The sequence below is a fragment of the Rhinolophus hipposideros genome (assembly GCF_964194185.1).
Source record: "Rhinolophus hipposideros genome assembly, chromosome: 4".
Lineage (NCBI taxonomy): Eukaryota > Metazoa > Chordata > Mammalia > Chiroptera > Rhinolophidae > Rhinolophus > Rhinolophus hipposideros.
This window is the reverse complement of record NC_138050.1, coordinates 48,811,556-48,830,112: the sequence shown is the minus strand read 5'-3', so window position 1 is coordinate 48,830,112 and position 18,557 is coordinate 48,811,556. Positions and strand designations below refer to the sequence as shown.

Sequence of the window (18,557 nt, the reverse complement as noted above, 5' to 3'; positions counted from 1 at the left end):
TGAATAATGCTATTATGAACATGGTATACAAATATCTGTTCCTTGCTCTCAGTTCTTTTATATACCCACAAGTGGAATTACTATCTCATAAGGTAATTCTATATGTAATTTTTTTTAGGAATTACCATACTGTTTTCTCCAGTGGCTATACCATTTTATATGCCCACCAGCAGTGCACAAGGATTCCAATTTTCCATATCCTCACTTGTTTTCTTTATTTTGATAGTAGCCATCCTGATGTGTGTGAGGTTGTATCTCATTGTAGTTTTGATTTGCATTTCCCTAATGGTTAGTGATATTGAGCATCTTTTCTTATGCTTCTTGGCCATATTCATATAGCTTCTTTGGAGAAATGTCTAGTCAAGACCTTTGCCCGTTTTTGAATTGGGTGTGTTGCTGTTGTTGAGTTTCCATCCCCATTTTAAGGATGAGACAATCACAGCTCAGAAATTAGGTAACTGGCCAAAAATTGCAGTGTGTGGGTGATGGAAGGCTGGAATTAGGATCCCAGTTCGTCCAGAGCAAAGTTCTTTCTCTTTTTACTTTCCACTGTGTGCTGCCTTAGAAGTAGTGGCTTATATCTACCGTATTTCCTCGAAAATAAGACCTAGCCAGACAATCAGCTGTAAAGAGTCTTTTGGAGCAAAAATAATGTAAGATGCAGTCTTATAGTATTACATGATATGATATATGATACGATACTGGGTCTTATATTAATTTTTACTCTAAAAGACGCATTAGAGCTGATTGTCCTGCGAAGTCTTATTTTCGGGGAAACACGGTAATGATTGATTTGAAAGAGGGTCGTAGAGCAAGTCAAATCAATAAGGATTTGTTGAAACACTCACTGTGGATCCCGCCCCTGCCTAGGTTCTACGGGGAAGTCAGGAGGGCATGTCCAGTCTTATCCTTCAATGGCTTCCAATCCAATTAGGGAGAGAAGATTCAGACTCATAAATGAATCAAAGAACAGCAAAGAGTTATGTTAAGGTCCACATTGGTCTGAATAGACAGGGAGTGGTCTCAGCCGACATTCCCGGGGAGGGGTAATAGTAGCTAAGGGCCTGTCGGTTAGGTGTCTGTCTGGTGGGAGGGACTGACCTGAATGAGTGTGGTCTGGGAGGAGAAGGGTGGACTTGCTCCATTGGACATGGAGGCTTCATAGAGGGCCACTTCTTGAGGACAGTGATTAGCTGGAGCATGAGTTTGGAGGACAATGAGAGAAAAGGATGGGAAGAGACAGACAGGCTGCATGATCATGTGAGAGCCATGAGGGCTAGGAAGTAACTTGTCTTTGATTTTAGAAGGGGTTTACCAAATGGAGGCACCGCCCCTCTGCTTATAGCTGTGTCCCTTGCCATGTGCACCCCTGGCACTGGGATGCAGAACCCGGGTCAGAGCCTCACCAACAGGACCAAAAGCTCTGTGGATATGAACTTGGCTGCTGCTGCCGCCGAAGTCCCAGGATCCAGACGGAGTGTATGCCAGGCCCACCCCTTCCTTCAGTCTCTTCCAGCTCAACTCTGGGCAGGTTAAGAATTTATTTTACTGACTTTCTTAGAACTTGTGTCTGTTCATCGTCCCCCAAAATGGGCCTCTCAGAGGTGCTCTTGCTCAGGGCCACATGTTTCTCTGGCAGCTGGCAGCCTTGCCGAGTGCATAACTATTTTTGTGCAGTTCCTTCCATGATCCGTGGAGTTAGGGGTTAGTAAGAGACCCCTTGATATTGTGGGGTCGAGAATCCTTGAGTAACAACAGTGAAGGTATAGGGAATTCTTCAGGATGGGAGTGACACTGCTTTCCCTGGTGTCTAGCACAGGATCTGACTCATGATTGGAGCTTAGTACTTGTGGCTTGAATGAATGAAGGTGAGTGAATGAGAGAAGGTGACTCTGCCTTGTTTTCAGAAGGGACCCGGGGTATGTTTGCATAAAAAAGAATGTGCCCATCAAAATCTCTCCTGTTTTCAGCAGAAACTTTAGCCCAGCCAATTTTCTTCTTATCTGCTTTGTCTTCACCTACATGATCTCAATGTCATTTGGTAAAGAAAGGCAGGTTTGGGAGGGGCAGGTGACTCTCCTTATCTGGCTGGATCTCTCAGCTTTCTCCCTTAGACGACCTTCTCACAGGGCACAAAGAGGCGACCCTCTCCTCCAGCTGTGTTTGTGTTTCTTGCAGGATGGTCTTCAGACCACCTGAACCCCAGTCATGCTGTTCGTGTCAGAGTCCTGCCCTCCTCAACCTACTGAATTGAATTCTCTAGGTCTAGACCTCCAGAAACTTGAATTTTTAAATCTCTTCTTAGGTAAGTCTTATGTACACTAAAGTTTGAGAGCTATCGCACTAAGAGACCAGCATGATTGATGAGTTATTGAGCATTTGGACTTGTAGCAATATGGGAAATACATATAACTCCTACCATTTTGACTGGACATCAGCTTTTACTGAGTGTGGTGTCACCAACTCAGAATCTTCTGTTAGCTGCCTACAGAGTGTCCAGGTGTGGGAGAGCACCCCAGGCCTCCGTGGGTGCAGCCTCTGCAAGTTCTCAGACTGTTCTTCTTAATGAGGGCATTTTGCAGTGTGGGCCTTCTCTTACCCGTGTCAGTGTGCAGGGCCCATCCTGAAAAGGCAGCGTCTGTGTCCTGCTGCTGAGTGACTGAATTAAGATCTCAGGATGGGGTCCCCAAATCTGCATTTTAAACAAGATCCCTGATGAGTCTTCTGCTCATTAAAGTTCAAGAACCATAGTTGTCACCTCCCTGCCTGGGACCTTAAAGATGGTATGGGTGTGCTAGGACCTTCTGCTAGTCTTGAGAGTTTAGGAAGAGCTCATTTTCTGATGTCTCCCTGCACTGGATTTGTGATTCCCCTCCTTTCTCAACACAGGAAGATTCACAAGGGAGACCATTATGTACTGCACTTCTATGTGTCGTTCCTGTGCTATGTCCTTTGCTCCTCTAATCTCATTTAACCGCTCCAAAGAATATGAAATAGTTTTAGGCAAATATTTCCCTTGCCCCTTTCTCATTAGGACATACTTTACCTGGGTACTGAAATCCTGGCCATTCCTTTTCTTTTTCCCCAGTCTGAACCTCACCTTTCTCATTCCTTTCCCTTTCGTTAAATAGGCCATCGATGGACTTTCTCCCATTTGAAAGTTTGGCCACTATAAATGTTTGTTCCAGGGATTTTACTCCCCTTTCCCCAAACGTTCTAAGCTCTTTAAAAAAGATTTTGAATGGAACAGTTTTAATGCAGCATTTCCTCAACCCAGGTTTCAGCGAGGTTTCTAAATAATGCATCAGACCAGGGTCAATATCTTATAGCAAATGATTTAAGATTCCTACCAGATGATCTTTGGAAGACGTTTGCAGGCACATTTTTTAATTATTCACAAGGTATATAAAGTTATAAAGCATTCACGAGGTAACAAATGTGAATATTTCTGATGAGATTTCATACATTGTCTGGAATATGCATGCACTTTCAGAAGGTTCTTGAGAGGACAAACCCTGCCTGAATAATTGTACTTCATTTTGGTGCAGTGGATCTGAACTTGAGATGATTTTTGTGCCCCGCCCTCTGCCAGGGGACTTTTGGCAAATCCTAGAAACATTTAGGTGGTTGCAACTAGGAAAAATGGTGCTCCTGGCATCCAGAGGGTAGAGGCCAGAGATACTGCTAAACATCCTACAGTGCACAGGGCAGTCCGCACAACGAAGAATTTTCCAGCCCCAAATGTTTCAGGGGGAAAAACCCTATCTTAGTACGACTACCAATGCTACTGTCATCAAAACTTGCTTTAGAAATATCTTTCATCCATCCAAATATATTTGCAGAGATTCAACTGTGTGCTGGTTCTCAGGCTAGGTATTGGGGATTACAGAGATCAGAAACACTGTCATTTCAACAAAGGAACATACAGTTTAGCGGGGGTGATGAAAAAGAAAACCAAGCAATATAGCAATGGAGACATGCCAAGCTGCTAGGAGCACAGAGGAAGGCACAACTAGCCTGGGGATCAGGGAGGCTTCCCTGAGAAGGTAATGCTTGAATGGAATCTTCGAGCATAAATAAGAGACTGATAGGTGGCCACGGGTGGGGGAGGGTGTGCCAGGCAGGAGAGCAGCACATGTGAAATGGAGAGCACCTGGGGGTTGGGGGTGTTGCTGGGTTCAGAAACCCTGGCTCAGCATTTTAAGAGATTTGTATTGATGTTGTGGTATCAGCTAGACACCATGAGAAACAGGGGTGGGCATTGTCCACTGAGCTCTCAAGTGGCTTATTGATGAGCAAGTATCTTCACCCTTTGCAGTACATCATAGCTCCCTCTTAGATCCTTTCCCCTTCAACATTGGAACAGGGCCATTCTAAGACAAGCATTATGGGAGTTGTGAGCCTGGCACGCACTCTGCTCTCTGAAACTCCTGTCCGGAGACGTCTCTTTCTAAGGCCTCTTAATGAGCTTTTAGCAAATTGCACCTTAGCTGTTTCTCTGGGTGTTGGGGTCTGTCCTCCCCCATTGCTCAGAATAAATTTGTTAGATGGATATAAAAATGACATTTGGATAGAAAACTGTATGGATGTTCCTCATAAAATTAAACAGAATTACTATATGATCCAGCAATTCCACTTCTGGGTATAACTCCCCCAAAAATTAAAAGCAGGGTTTTGAACAGATATTTGTACACTCATGCTCATAGCAGCATTATTCACAAAAGCCAAAACATGGAAATAACCCAAGTGCCCATTGACAGATGAATGGATACACAAAATGTGGTATATACATACAGTGGAATATTATTCAGCCTTAAAAAGGAAGAAAAATCTGATAGATGCTACATGGACGAATGTTGAGGACATTATGCTAAGTAAACTAGACTAGTCATAAAGGGACAAATATTGTATGATTCCACTTATATGAGGTCTACCTAAATTAAATTCATAGAGGTAGAAAGTAGAATGGTGGTGGTCAGGGGCTGGGGATGGGAAGAATGGGGAGTTGTTTAATCGATGCTGAGTTTTAGTTTTCCAAGATGAAAAGAATTCTTGTGGATGGATGGTGGTTATGGCAGCACAACAATGTGACTGTACCTAATGTTGCTGAACTGTACACTCAGAAATGGTTAAGACAGTAAATTTTATGTGTATTTTACCACACCAAAAAATAAAGTTACATTTGAGAAAAGGTAAAGAAGGCATGATGTCTTAAGACAGAAGACAATATAGGTTATCACTGGGTGACCCTGTGTACTCGAAAAAGAAAAGTAAGAAAAGAGAGGGCAGGTTTCAGACCCCTCCACCTAAGAGGTGTCAGTGGAATTCCTTCAAGTTCCAATGAAGTGGGTATTGCTGTGAAGAAGAGGGGAGAGCTGAGGGCGAGAGGCTGACCGTGGCTGGGCACGACGCAGCTTGTAGTCCAGTGATATTGGAGCCCCGTGGAGTGGCACTTTCACGGTTGCATTTTAGAAAGATTTTCTGGGGTCACTGTGGGCCATGGCTTCGGAGGCTGGTGCCGGGGTAGGAAAGAGAGAGTGGTGAGGAGGAGGCTGGAGGCAATTAAGAGGTGATGAAATGATCCACTGGGAAGTGATGAACGCCCGAGGGAAGTAGTGTAGGTGGATGGGAAAGAGGGAAATGGTTTGAGAACTATTTCTGAGGTCTTACATGGGCAGCAAGGAAAGTGGATAGGTGTCAGTGAGAAAGTAAATGAGCTCTCTCTCAGACATGCCCAGACCAGGGTCATCTGCTCTTGCAGCCAGTGGGGTGTGTGGATTTGGCACTGAAGAGGAAGAGCTGGGCCAGAGGTACAGGTTTGGGAGGCGTCAAAGCACAGATACTAACAGATGGAGCTGCAAGTGAGGGAGAGTCGTTCATTTACTCATTCCATAAGTATTCACTGAGCCCCGACTCTCAGTTAAACACCATGCTAGGCAGAGCAGGGGTACACACTTTTCATTTTGTCATGAGCTCAGTGGGATTTGTTGAGTAGTAAGTTGTGTGGACTGGGCACTTTGCTAGGAATGAAGATGAAGGAAGGCCCAGCTCAGCCCTGTGCAGGTCCTGCAACTGTTGTTTCAAAACCATCATTTTTAAGCAGTTGGTTAAAGTCCCTCTAAGACTCACTCAGAGAAGGTAGACCTGGGGCGCCTACAGAGTTAACCCAGCCCCTGAAATTGTGGGGTTTATAGCAACTTAAATGAGTGGTGGCTCCCTCATAATTCGCGATGTTGTTCCTATAAATGAGCAAAACCCTCCGGGGCTCTTGGCCAAGTTTTTAATGCTTTCATCTATGGGAGTGAAATCTGCTAACCCTCACAAGCAGTGTTCAGTTGCCTCGTGAGTTTGTCTTTTTGCCAGGACTAAAGCGGAAAGTGTGCCCCAGTTAACCCGAATGCAGGCCCTTGAGCCTGTGTATCCAAACTGGATGCATTCGGCTCTTTGTGCCCATTGATCGGAGGCTCACAACATCTTTGGGAGGCTAGAGGATCTTAGGAACACAGGCCAGATCATGTCTGCAGCCAGTCACACACCGCGAGAGCAGGGACCGGCCACAGCTGGCTTGGCAGGAATGGGGATGGTATGCTGGGTCCCTGAGTGTGCCAGGCTTCCTGTCAGGGCTGGCGGCCTGAAGGAGGCTGCAGCTACTGCTGGGTTCCCTTCTTGTCATCTTGTGATCAGGCTGGTCAGAGAGACCCCTTTCCTGGGGGGATAAGCTGAGTGGCTTGGACTGCGGAATGTTTATTGGGAAACAGTATAAAAATCTAGGTGTTTGGCTTCATGTGCACACAGCTTTGATCAGGGGAGCTGTGGGGCCCTGGAAGAAGGCAGAGGGGGGAGATTGAGTCACTAGTCCTGGAGGGGTCTGCACACCCCCCCCATCACGTGTTCAATGACAGATACTAGCTGATGAGGTGGCCGGAGTGATCATTTCCGCCTTCTGATCATTTTCACCCCTTCTGTGCTAATCGCTCTGCGGGGCTTAATTTTCCTTAAATTCTTCCATTTATTTGGTTTATGATGCAATTACTGTGGCAGGAGCGGATGAGGTTTGCTGTTGTTTACAGTGCAGCCCGAGTGTGGTTACCAGACAGTAAATCCTGTACACGTAAGGAGGAGCGATGGGCAGGGAGGGCCGTGGAGACTGGTTCCTTCAGAGTCACCCGAGCAGAACGCCGTCAGCAGCTCTCCAGGCGCAGGCTCTAGCAGCTCCCTTCTGCAGGAGTGATTGTCCACGGCCCCATATGGCCACTGATAAGCGTCCCAGGCGTTTAAATAAGGACACTTGACTATAAGCCTTTCATATGTAATCCAATGGGGAGAAATAATATTCCATTTGGCTTTAGGAGGAAATGGTACCCTTAAATATAAAGGAAGCACTTAAAATGAAGCCGACTCATTTCTGGTACCTGATGTTATATAATGAGAACAAATATGAACTGACTTTGGTGCTTTTTCCATCTCTAGACTCAGAGGAACAGCCCAAAGAAAGAATATTCCTATTCCAGGAGGTAGGAGACCTCAGCTCTGGGCCGCAGTCCACTTCTGACATTCCTAAAGTCCCTTGTATGACTTTCCTAAAGTCCCTTTCTGGGCCTTAGTTGCTTCATCTGCAAAAATGGGGTTAACAATACCTCACTGACAAGGGCAAAACTCAGAATATTTTTCAACCAGTCCAGCCAAGGCCCTAACCCACCCAAACCTAAGATTCTATAAACATTATCAAAAGCAAACAATGTTAATGTCCATTTTGTATTAATATGCATAATAAAATGCATATATTCATAGGTATTAATAAAAAAGCAAATGACTAAGAGTGCATGTTGTATTATGTCATTTTGGCCAGAAAATAAATATTTGCTTATCAAAAATGCCAACCAGGACAATCACCAAGTTGTATACTGTTTTGAAATTACCTTTAGCGCGTAAGACTATGATGATTTTTCTAAGAAGGCATGCTAATAAAGTAAGAGTCCCCTTTGAGATTTAGCAAGGAAAGCAGTAATCCAGGGAGAGGTCAATCCAGGGAGAGGTGGAGAAACTCCTCGCCTGCTTATCCTCCCAGATGCCAGGTCTTGAGCGTCTCCCCGGTGTGGCCATCTGTCTGGAGGGCTCGGCTGTGCTCCTGCAATCATTTCTGCTGCAGTGCGGGGCGCAGGCCTGCCTGTCTCTGATGTACTCGGTGAGGTCTGGTAGACCAGGATGAGGAGTGCTGGACAATGAAGGCACCGAATAAGAACTAACCACTGAATTAGCAGCAGAGTAGGGACTTTCAAACAAGGCTTTTTTTCTTCTGTAGCCGAGCTCGAAAATGGTGTCACCGAAGTGTGTCCCATGGTGTTTTACCAAAAAACGAAATATGGTTCCATGTTCCAACCTGTCTGGTATTTCTTTACTGTAGGACCTCTCAGTGCCTTTCCTCTGTGCTTTGCAAATGTACTATAGGGGTTATGTTCTGCTGTGTTCCCAAACACTTTTGACCATGGAACTCTTTAAGAATGGAGCATGTTGCAGTACTAGTTTCCATGAAATACACTTTGGGAAATGCTACTCTCTAGGATTATGTGAAAGACTGTAAAACTCTGCATCCTATTAAACAGGATCGTCAGCTACCACCTCATTGGAAGAGAGCTCCATCCAGTGCACGTGACTGTACTTCGTGAGATTTGATTCCATCTGAGGACTGGTATCTGTCAGTCTGTCACTTTCGAGGATCCATTGCCCTCCTCAGCCACACTCGAAAGCCTTGCCTCCTGTTGATTTTCCTGCCAAACCATGGTTCGGGGGACCTTGTTAGTATTTTGATCACTTGTGCCAGGGTTTCTAGGATGAAGTATTTCTGAGGTTGATAAAATGGCACAGGAGTTTCTGGAAGCAGCAGTTGCTCTGTCCCAAGTTGTTTGAGACTATTTGACCGCTTTACGTAGTTTTTATTGGCAGCATTGCAGCCCAGTTTTAGAAATCTGTTCATTTGTCCTTAGATGTTGCTCTGTGCACATCAGGAGAGGTGCTCCAGGGCCTGCTTCACCCCTTAGAGTTTCTTATTTGACCCCACAGCAACCCTAAGAGGGCCATCTCCTGGAGAATGCTCTCAGTTACTTGTAGACTCCTTCACTTACGGTATTTTCCCCATATTTGGGAGAGATGCTGATCTTAAAAACACCAATTCTGTTGCATGCTTATTCCGTGCCAGTCACCATCCTGTGAACATTTCCTGTATTAATCCTCAACAGTCAATAAGGTAGGTATTTTTATTACTCTCATTTTACAGTTGAGAAACCTGAGGTTCAGAGAGGTTAAGTGACCTGCTCACGTAACACAGCAAGAGTTTGCACCACACCTACAGCCTGGAGTGAGGCCCTTCACATCTGGGTGTCTCATATCCTGGGTGTCCCAGGTACGTTTTTAAAGGGTGTGCGATTTGGCCTTGACTGTTCCTTGACTGCTCCATTTCCTTGGACAAAGCTGATTTGACCCCTTTATAGAGTGGGGTGCTTTCTTCTGTGAACCCCAGCAATGGAGCTGGTCTAAGTCATGGTGGGATTGCACCACTTGCTCAGAGGCAGCATCCAGGGGGAGCAGGACTATCCAGCGTGTAGCATAAATCTTGCGCTATTCTTGGCCCACAAAGACAAGACTCTAATGATCTGTCTCCTCTGGACTTGGGAGACTTAGCAGAATTTTAAAGTGTCCGTCCAGAATTAGGCTCCCACCTTCCTCACCCCAGCTGTCTCCTCCCACTTTGATGTCATAAATGTTTGAGCAGGTTCTGTCTGTATCTGTCTTGTTCTACTTGCTAATGGTAGGTGTCCAGAGGGTGATGTCTTGCTCCACATCCTTCTCTCTGACCCTGTCTCCCTCCTCATTTTCTCTTCTTTAAGTGAGATTAAGCGCTTGGTGGCAGAGGTCAATCAGAGGATTGGCTGTTTTCTAGAGAATCCGTACTGTGGGCACACTGATTTTTCTAGTTGATTGGGGCCAGAGTCGCCTGTCAACCTGCCTTTTGCTGTTGCGGCCACCACTGGAGCCCCTGCTTGGATTTGTAATGCTCCAGTCCCCTTAGAAGTTGGGGAACATGCAGTTCATAACCCTGTGCTTGAAACACTGCACAAATAGTTTCATTCCTGGCAACATTAGCCAAGGAAGAAATCAATCAATCAATAAGTAGTTATCGAGCACACAGTCTGTAACTGTCAAAAAAGTCACCACTAAAGCAATATGGAATTAAGAAACTAAACTTTTGTCAGAGGGCCAAGCCGCAGGAACATTCTTGTAGGTGCTGTGGGGCTCATTGTCTTCCCAACCCCAGTCCAAGGGAGCTTGCTTTCCCGTGGTGCACCCATACCTGCTCTCTATTCTAGGTTCTCATGGTATACTTTGGGGCCTCAGAGACCCCACATGGAACTGCCCAGGCCTGCCCTCTGGATGGATAACTCCTAGGATCCGATTCCATTGGTCCTCTGTTCAGTATCCTTCTGCCCGAGGGCACTGTCTCTGAGCATGGCAATGTGCGTGACAACAATGGGTGAGGTTGATGGGACCCCCTCTGCCCTCGTTTCTGTTCTCACTGCCCACTTCCCTCCCTGTTCTGAATTCTCTCCACTCTTCAATGCCCGTTATCTGCCCTTCTTCGGAAGCTTCCTCTAGTCAACCACACTCCACACAGGTCATGAAAATGACCTTAATTTATTAAATGCTCTGTATACTATGTCCTATGCTAGGTATTTGACATAAGTACGTCATTGAATCTACACAACAGCCCTGTAAAGTAGGTTTTAGTGCTGTCGTTCTTTGTTAGTGTTGTTTTCAGACAAGAAGAGTAAGATGAACTTGCCCTGTGTTTACAGGTGATAAGTAGAAGGACCAGAATTGAGACCTAGATCTGCCTCACTTCTGAGCCCAGGTTCTTGATCACCAAGCCCTCAGATGCTCTTCGACATCTATCCTTATTGTCTGAGTGGCTCACCTGGCACTTAGTATGCACGACTTATGTCATTATTTTTTTGTGGGGTTATATTCATTTCTTGGGACTCAAAACAACTTGAGGAACATCCCATAGTACTTCCCCCAGTGTCTCACATGTGGAAAGAAGTGCTAAATAAATATTTCTTGACAGATGATTTGGGTGTTACACCCTTTGGCCTAAACAGATTTTGAACAGAGACCATCAATGTCTTAACACAAAGAAATGAGTTAAAGAGGGGATACAAAGTATTTTAGGGTTAGAAGCTTGCTTGGGGAATCTGCCAGGTCTCATTAAAGGAAAGGGAAAAAGAGGAGGGACAATGAAATAATATTTACTAAGCACCAAGGCACAATACTTTTCATGCATTGTCTGAAAACTCTGAGGTAGTATTATCATTTCTATTTTTCAGATGAGAAAATGAGACTCAGAGAGATTAAGTGATTTTTCAAGGACACAGATATTAAATGAAGAATGGGAACTCGAACTCAGGTTTTTGTGATCATAAGCCATGCAGCTTCCACTCTGCACAAAGCCTCTCTCCTCTAATTTCTAAGCCACGTTGAGGCAAATGATTAAAATGAATCTTGTGGATGTTAACATTAGATGAGGTATAGACACATTTAGAAGACTAGAGCAAAGGCTTCAAGGTTTTGAGGGATTATTAACCTAAACCTTCTGGACCCTACGAATAGCTCCCAAGATATTCCCTTGAAATTGAAAGCAAGTAGTGTGTTTATGTGCATTTTCCCTGAGAGACAGGAAGGGGCAAAACCTTTTATCAGTTTCTCAGAAGTGTCCATTGACTCAAAAAAAAAAAAAAAAAAGGGTTAAGGGCTTCCAATTTAAAGGAACAGATGCCCAAAGGAAATTTCATGTGCAGACTTCGGATGGAGGAGAGTTTGTCCTGGATTGTTGACAGAATTTCACAGGCCTTCAGGAGGGAGTCAGTCGGAAGATCTCTCAAAGCCTCTTTGGAGCTCTAGATTTAGAGTCATGGCTCTAAGTCCATGGAGACTGCCGTCTGCAGGGCCATCCTACAGTAGGTGATGAATTAGATGTGACAGAAGGTGGGTGGTACGGGAGCCAGAAGCTGTAGGAGTTTTCACTTGGCAAGGGCAGGTCCTGAGTGACGCTCTGCCCTCTTGGGTTAATGCATTCCGGCATTCTTGCTGATGCCAGGGGAAAGGAGGAGAGGATGTGTGCAGGCTGCAGACTGCACTGAAGGCAAAGTCCAGATTTAGATAATCCAAAGGGTTATAAAAATAGGGTCCGTTATCTTGGGTAGGCAGAGACCTTCTTCCTGACTTTCTTTACTCAGAATGATTTGATTTCCAACATGGTTAAAAACAAACACATCACAGTGAATCTGTTGGTTCCTCCATACTTAAAGTGGTTTCTTTTTTTATTTTTTATTAGATTTCAGGTATACAAAATAACACAGTGACTAGACATTTACATACCTCCCGAAGTGATAACCCCAATAAGTGATAACCCCATCTGACACTGTACGTAACTATAATAATGCCATTGACTGTATTCCTATGCTGTACTTTACATTCCGTGACTATATATATATTTAAATTATAGTTGACATTCAGTATTATTTTATATTAGTTTCAGGTGTACAGCATAGTGGTTAGGCCTTTATACAATTTATGAATGATCCCCCCAATCAGTCTAGTACCCACCTGACACTATATATAGTTTTTTCAATATTATTGACTATATTCCCCGTACTGTATTTCACATCCCCACGACTATTTTGTAACTAACAATTTGTACTTCCTAATCCCTTCACCTTTTTCACCTATCCCCCAAAGCCCCTCCCTTCTAGCAGCCATCAGTTTGTTCTCTGTATCCATGAGTCTATTTCTATTTTGTTTGTTAGTTTATTCAATTCTTCAGATTCCACACATAAGTGAGATCATATGGTATTTGTCTTTCTCTTTCTGACTTGTTTCACTTAGCATAATACCCTCTAGGTCCATCCATGTTGTTGCAAATGGTAAGATTTCATTCTGTTTTGTGGCAGAATAATGCTCCATTGTATAAATGTACCACGATTTCTTTATGTTGTGAATAATGCTGCAGTAAACATAGGAGTGCATATATCTTGTCGAATTAGTATTTTGGATTTCCTTGGATAAATATGCAGGAGTGGAATTGCTGGGTCATAAAGTAGTTCCATTTTTATTTTTTTGAGGAACCTCCATACTGTTTTCCATAGTGTTTTCCAAAGTGGCTTTTTTAATTGAATTGGACTGTGAAAAATACTGTAAAAATGACCCAGTGATCTGCAATGTTGACTGAAGGAGGATGAATGGCTTCTGTGCAATGTGGTTTGTTATATATCTTCCTTCACTCAAGCATATTCTAAATGGGAGGACTCATATTAGGTTTGCAGCCCGCTTTCTTCACCTTGAAATAAAAAATGCAAAGTGAACGAGTCTAGAGATGACCTGGATTCTAGTGATTTTTATCATTTAACATTTTTCTGTCCCATCACAATGCATCTCATTTATTTATTTTATTGTCCATGTTTCTTTCTATCTATCTATCTATCTATCTATCTATCTATCTATCTATCTATCTATCTATCTATCATCTATCTATCATCTGTTCAGCTAACATTTCTTGAGTATTAGCTATTAATCAACACTGCAGTTGGGAATGCAGAGATGAATAAAACATAGTTTCTGAGCTCTAGATATTAGAACAGTGCTTCTCAATGTTAATGTGCACGTAAATACCCGGGAATCTTGTTAAAATGCAGATTCTGAGTTGTAGGCCTAAGGGAGGGCCCAGAATTCTGCATTTTTGAAATGCTCCCAGCTGATGCTGCTTGGCCCAAAGACTACACTTTGAGGAGCAAGTAGCTTCAAGGTCCTCATCATCTCCCCCGTTTTTTCAGCATTATTGTGAAAATCCTGTGGGTTAATGTATATAAAGATACTTTAGGAAAGCAGAGTACGTGTCAAATAAAATGTGTGTTCTTGCAATGTACTCTTTCTGGTCTCCAGACCATTAGGGAATGTAGATGGTTTCTGTTGGATGTGTTATGTGGCCCCTCGATTGGCTCAATGGAATTGAGGGCCAAGCTGAGCTACATGGATATCAGAAGATTCAAGTTTTAGTCTAGATTCAGAGTTGGATCAGACAGTTACATAAGCTCAGCTCCCTTTCCCCTCTTTCCTCTCCTTCCTATTTCATGTGAGTTTTTCTATGAAAGATGTTTTTTTTCTCCTGAAATTATCCAGAGCAGTGACCCTCTGCAGGGAGATGTTTTTGCCATTTAACTAATTGGCAAGATTGGGAGCCATAATAAAGAACCAAGTATTTAATTTAAGATTAATTAGTAAATAAATACTATATTAGCCTGATAAAGAGAAAGCACTTCTGTCTTTTATGGGAAAATGGTCAGGATGTATATTATGCCTAGGGTGAACATAGCAGCCCTTCACTAACCAATACAACATAAACCCAAGGGAAGGTGACCCTGTGTTTTATGAATGTCCATCCTATGTCAGTGTCTGCTACAAGGTGGTGAGGGTCGGGGTATAAGGGGACTGAATTTAGAGAAGACAAGAAGCAGTTTATTCTAGTCTCATTTTTTGCTGTCTTTAAGACACAAAAATTAAAATAAATTTGATTTTTAAAAGGAGCGGTACATCAATATAACCTAGAGCAAAATCAGTAATAAAATTTCAAGTTGAAAAATTACTGAGAGGAAGAAAAACATTAAGTGTTCAGAACCCTAGAAGAAGGAAAGTCTAAAACATATTTCATTGATCTTGTCACAGCATTTTTAAGTTTGATATTTTTTCCTCACTATTCTGCTTTTGCAATGCAGGAATTCCCAAAGTTTATTTGAACATTGCATTCAAGAGACATTGTAAGCAAAGTTGCCAGAATATTTTTGTAGAGCAAATCATTTTTCAGCAAACTCTGACTCTCTTTGGCATGTCAATATCAGGAGAAAAGCCAGGAGAGAGAACTGTTTTGTTCTCTTATAAATTGACAGTGGTTATGTTCCTGAAAAGTTGAGTGTCAAGTGAGTTTTGTAAGTTGAGTCTTATTTTGTGTGTACTAGGGAAATCCCATAAAAACAAAGAAGCCTTTTCGTTAAGTAAATACTTTCCTCTCTTGTTTTGCAATTAAAAAAAATTTTTTTAAGTCTGGATTTTTGCATGTTTTGTCTGTTTTAAGGTATCAATCACCTGTGGATGAAGGGAAGAGAAGGCAGGATAATTTGTCCCAGTTCCCGTCTCTCGCGCTTGGAGAGCATTTCAGAGGGTCAGCAGCTTCTTCTTGGAAGACCTTCCAGAGCAGGGTGAATCATACGTGCCCTGGTGGCCAGGGCATGAGGAGGGGGTGGGGCATAGCTTTGGGGACAGACTGACTTCAGTTTGGCTCCTGATTTCATCTCCCACCAGCTATGTCCTCCTAGAGAAGTCATCAGACCGCAGTGCACTGCACTTCCTCAACTCTATCACACTGAGGCTATTTCTCTTAGAAGCTGCTTAAGGGATGAAATGAGATTGTGCCAGACAAATAGCAGATGCTCAATAAATGATAGCCACATTTAGGGAGGGGTTGGGGTCTTTCGGTGCAGAGCCCCTGACCAAATTGGAATATCCTGTGGTTTCTCCCAGCCTCTTCGTCTCTACATACCCCATTCCTGTTCCTACTTTGTGCTGCTCTTATAGTCTACTAAAGGTGATATTTCTCTCAGTGATTTGCATTGAGAGTACCATGACCAATTAGCGGAGAGGCAAGTGGTGACGTCAAAATGTTACAGTTGCTATCTAGTTTTTATATCAAGCTGCTGCCCCATCTCCCCTCACCCAGGCAATCTTAGGATGGGCCAATCCCTCTTACTGACCCACTATCTGTTTCATGGCTAATACCTCAGAGCACCCCCACCCCTCACCGATCTGTGCACTTCACCTCCTTCCTTCCACTGCAGATGCCTTCCCAAAGCAGCCTCGTGCCCTCCTGCTTCTCCTTCAAGGCTCACACCCCGAACTCTGCTCTCCTTCCCTCCATCTGAATTTAGGTAGGCAACCAGGGCTCAACCACCTACTAGCTGTATGGTCTTGATACACTACTTCTCATCCTGAAGCTTCTGTTTCCTCAGCTACAAAATGGGAGTGATGATGTCTGACTGATAAGTATTGAAGATCAAGGATAATACACAGAAAGCCCCTTGTCATGGGTTATTATTAGGAGCCTGTTTGAACTAAGAACTGGGGGCCAGTGGTAGAAGAATAATAGCCAAGCCCGCTAACACATTTGCATTTATTGAGCGGGTACTTTCAATACTTAGATGCCAAGGAGTGGTCTCCAGAGGCAGACTGGGGTAGTGGAAAGCTCCGCCGGCAGGCAGGCAGGAGGGAGGGAGGCAGTGACCGTTATCGAGTGCCTGATCTATACCAGACACTGTGCTGGGCCCTTTGAGTTGACTTCATCTCACGAGAACCCTTTCCCCTGCCTCTGGTTCGCCCGGCTTTAGATCTAAGTGATCTGGTTGGTGGTAGTGTCGGTTCCGGCTTTCCCTGCAACATGCCATTGCTCCATCCCTCCCATAGTATCTGGTGTTCGCGGGGCCTAGTGAAGCTTTTGAGAGAGAAAGAAAGGAAGAGAGAGGGAGAGGGAGACAGAGAGGGAAGCAGCTGAGTGAGCTGATGACCATGTCATGCTATTCATATTGATCAAGATTTAACCAATTTCTGTCCGTGAACTCTGCAGCCCCACTATTGATCTCTCAGCGCTAAAATCAAATAGGAAGGTATCTTATTGTCAGAAGTCAGATGAGCTGGCCAGCTCAGATGCTGAAGTGAATTTTGAGTGAGAGGATACAGGTAAGATTTCTGTGGAGGGGTCTTCTTTCTCAGAGACCACTGAAATCTCTTTAAAGGACTTTCCATTGGTGGCAATTCATTCCCCCTGCCTAAGAAAGAGGAAATGTAGCTTGGCCTGGTGACATGAAGTGAGCTTTTAAGTGAAACACACTTGGCTTTGACTCCTGACTGAGTCCCTTTACTAGCTGTGGGACATCAGGCACAGGGCAGAACCTTTCTGTTCAATAACTATTTATTGAACGCTTACTATACACTGGTTACTTGGGATATCCCAGTGAGTAAGTTAGACTTATACCAGTTTTAGTAACATTCTTTTGTTCTTGCTTGGAGAGGTAACTTTTTATTTAAAATTTTTATTATGAAAAGTATCAAATACAGATGAAGAGTTTTCACTAACCTCCCACTTAACCATCACCCAATTTAAATAATTATTAAGCATTTGGGCAGAGCTGTTAGCCAGTAGACTAAACAACTACAGTACACTGTGAGCTAAAGGAAGTTGCTGAGACCCTACGCAAGTTATAGACCTCTCTCAGGCTAAATTTCTTCATCTGTAAAATGGGAAAACATGTACTTACCTTTTAGAGCAGTATAGAGGATTAAATGATGTATTTTATGTAGTGTGCTAGGACAGTGACAGTAAGGGTGTGTGGCCCTCACACATGTGGGCAGTCATATGGCTGTTTGGGAAGATTCAGTGAGAATGGAGAGCTGCTGGCGTGAGGTGATGATGGTGCCGTAGCAACAATGGGATAAGGAAATGGGCACCATTATGGTGCTGCTGGCTGCTTATAGCAAGTGCCCGGCTAATAGCAGGCACCTGACAGAGGATGACGACAGTGGTGATGATGGTAACGAGATTAAGCTTTCTCAGATTTTAGCATGACGGGTGAAAAACAATTAAGAGGATATGAGAGAGAAAATTGTACTTGATATGTGCTAATGAAAGGAACTGAAGAGATAATTTAGAAAAGGCATCCTGTTAGGTGAAAATAATAAAATATCAAATATGAAAATATTCAAATGATGAAATGATGTAAAACCCCTAGAGTGTGTTGAGTACCTTCCATGTGCAAGGCGTCGGGGCTGAGTTCTGTGGGGTTCACGGTCATGGTCAGGGCCTGACCTTTGCCTTTGAGGAGATTGTCCTCTATTGAGGGAGACACTACAGACGCTCCTAATAAATTATGACAACAAATTATTTAAATAAAAGGCCAACATCAAAGAAGAGCTGACAGAGGTGAAGCTGCTTAATTGGCCCATTAATTGTACAGATATTAAGTGCTCGTGACTTCAGAGAAGAGCAAAACACTTCAGGCAAAGACATCAGAGCAGCCTCACCTAGAGGATGGGGTTTCCATTAGGTCTTTGAGGATGGGTAGGAGATATACAGTGGGTCCCTCCAAATTTGGTTCGGAGATCAATGAAATAAAGTTGACGCTTGGTTCAAATTTCACACAGTTCAGTGATTTTTGAGTCATTTTTAGGTTTGATTCAAATCTCTGGTGCTCTGTGTGGCACCGGAGAGTAGAAGCTCAAAAAATAATGCCCCAGATTTTAGGGGATTTAGGGCAGGCCCTACTCAGGGCTATGGCCCCAGACCTGGAAGGCATGCTGGGGAATGGCTTTGCATGCCAACCTTGGACACTCTACCTCCTCCCTTGGACTTGGGGCTTCTAGTTGTAAAATGGAGATGACCATACTGACCTCTCTGAACGCGGTTTGTG

General features: G+C 43.7%; 1 protein-coding gene across 3 annotated transcripts in view; it reads left to right on the top strand.

The window, feature by feature from the left end:
- ANK1 (ankyrin 1) overlaps positions 1 to 18,557 on the top strand; it is a 199,004-nt gene that overhangs the window by 24,606 nt on the left and 155,841 nt on the right. The gene's annotated exons all lie outside the window — the stretch shown is intronic.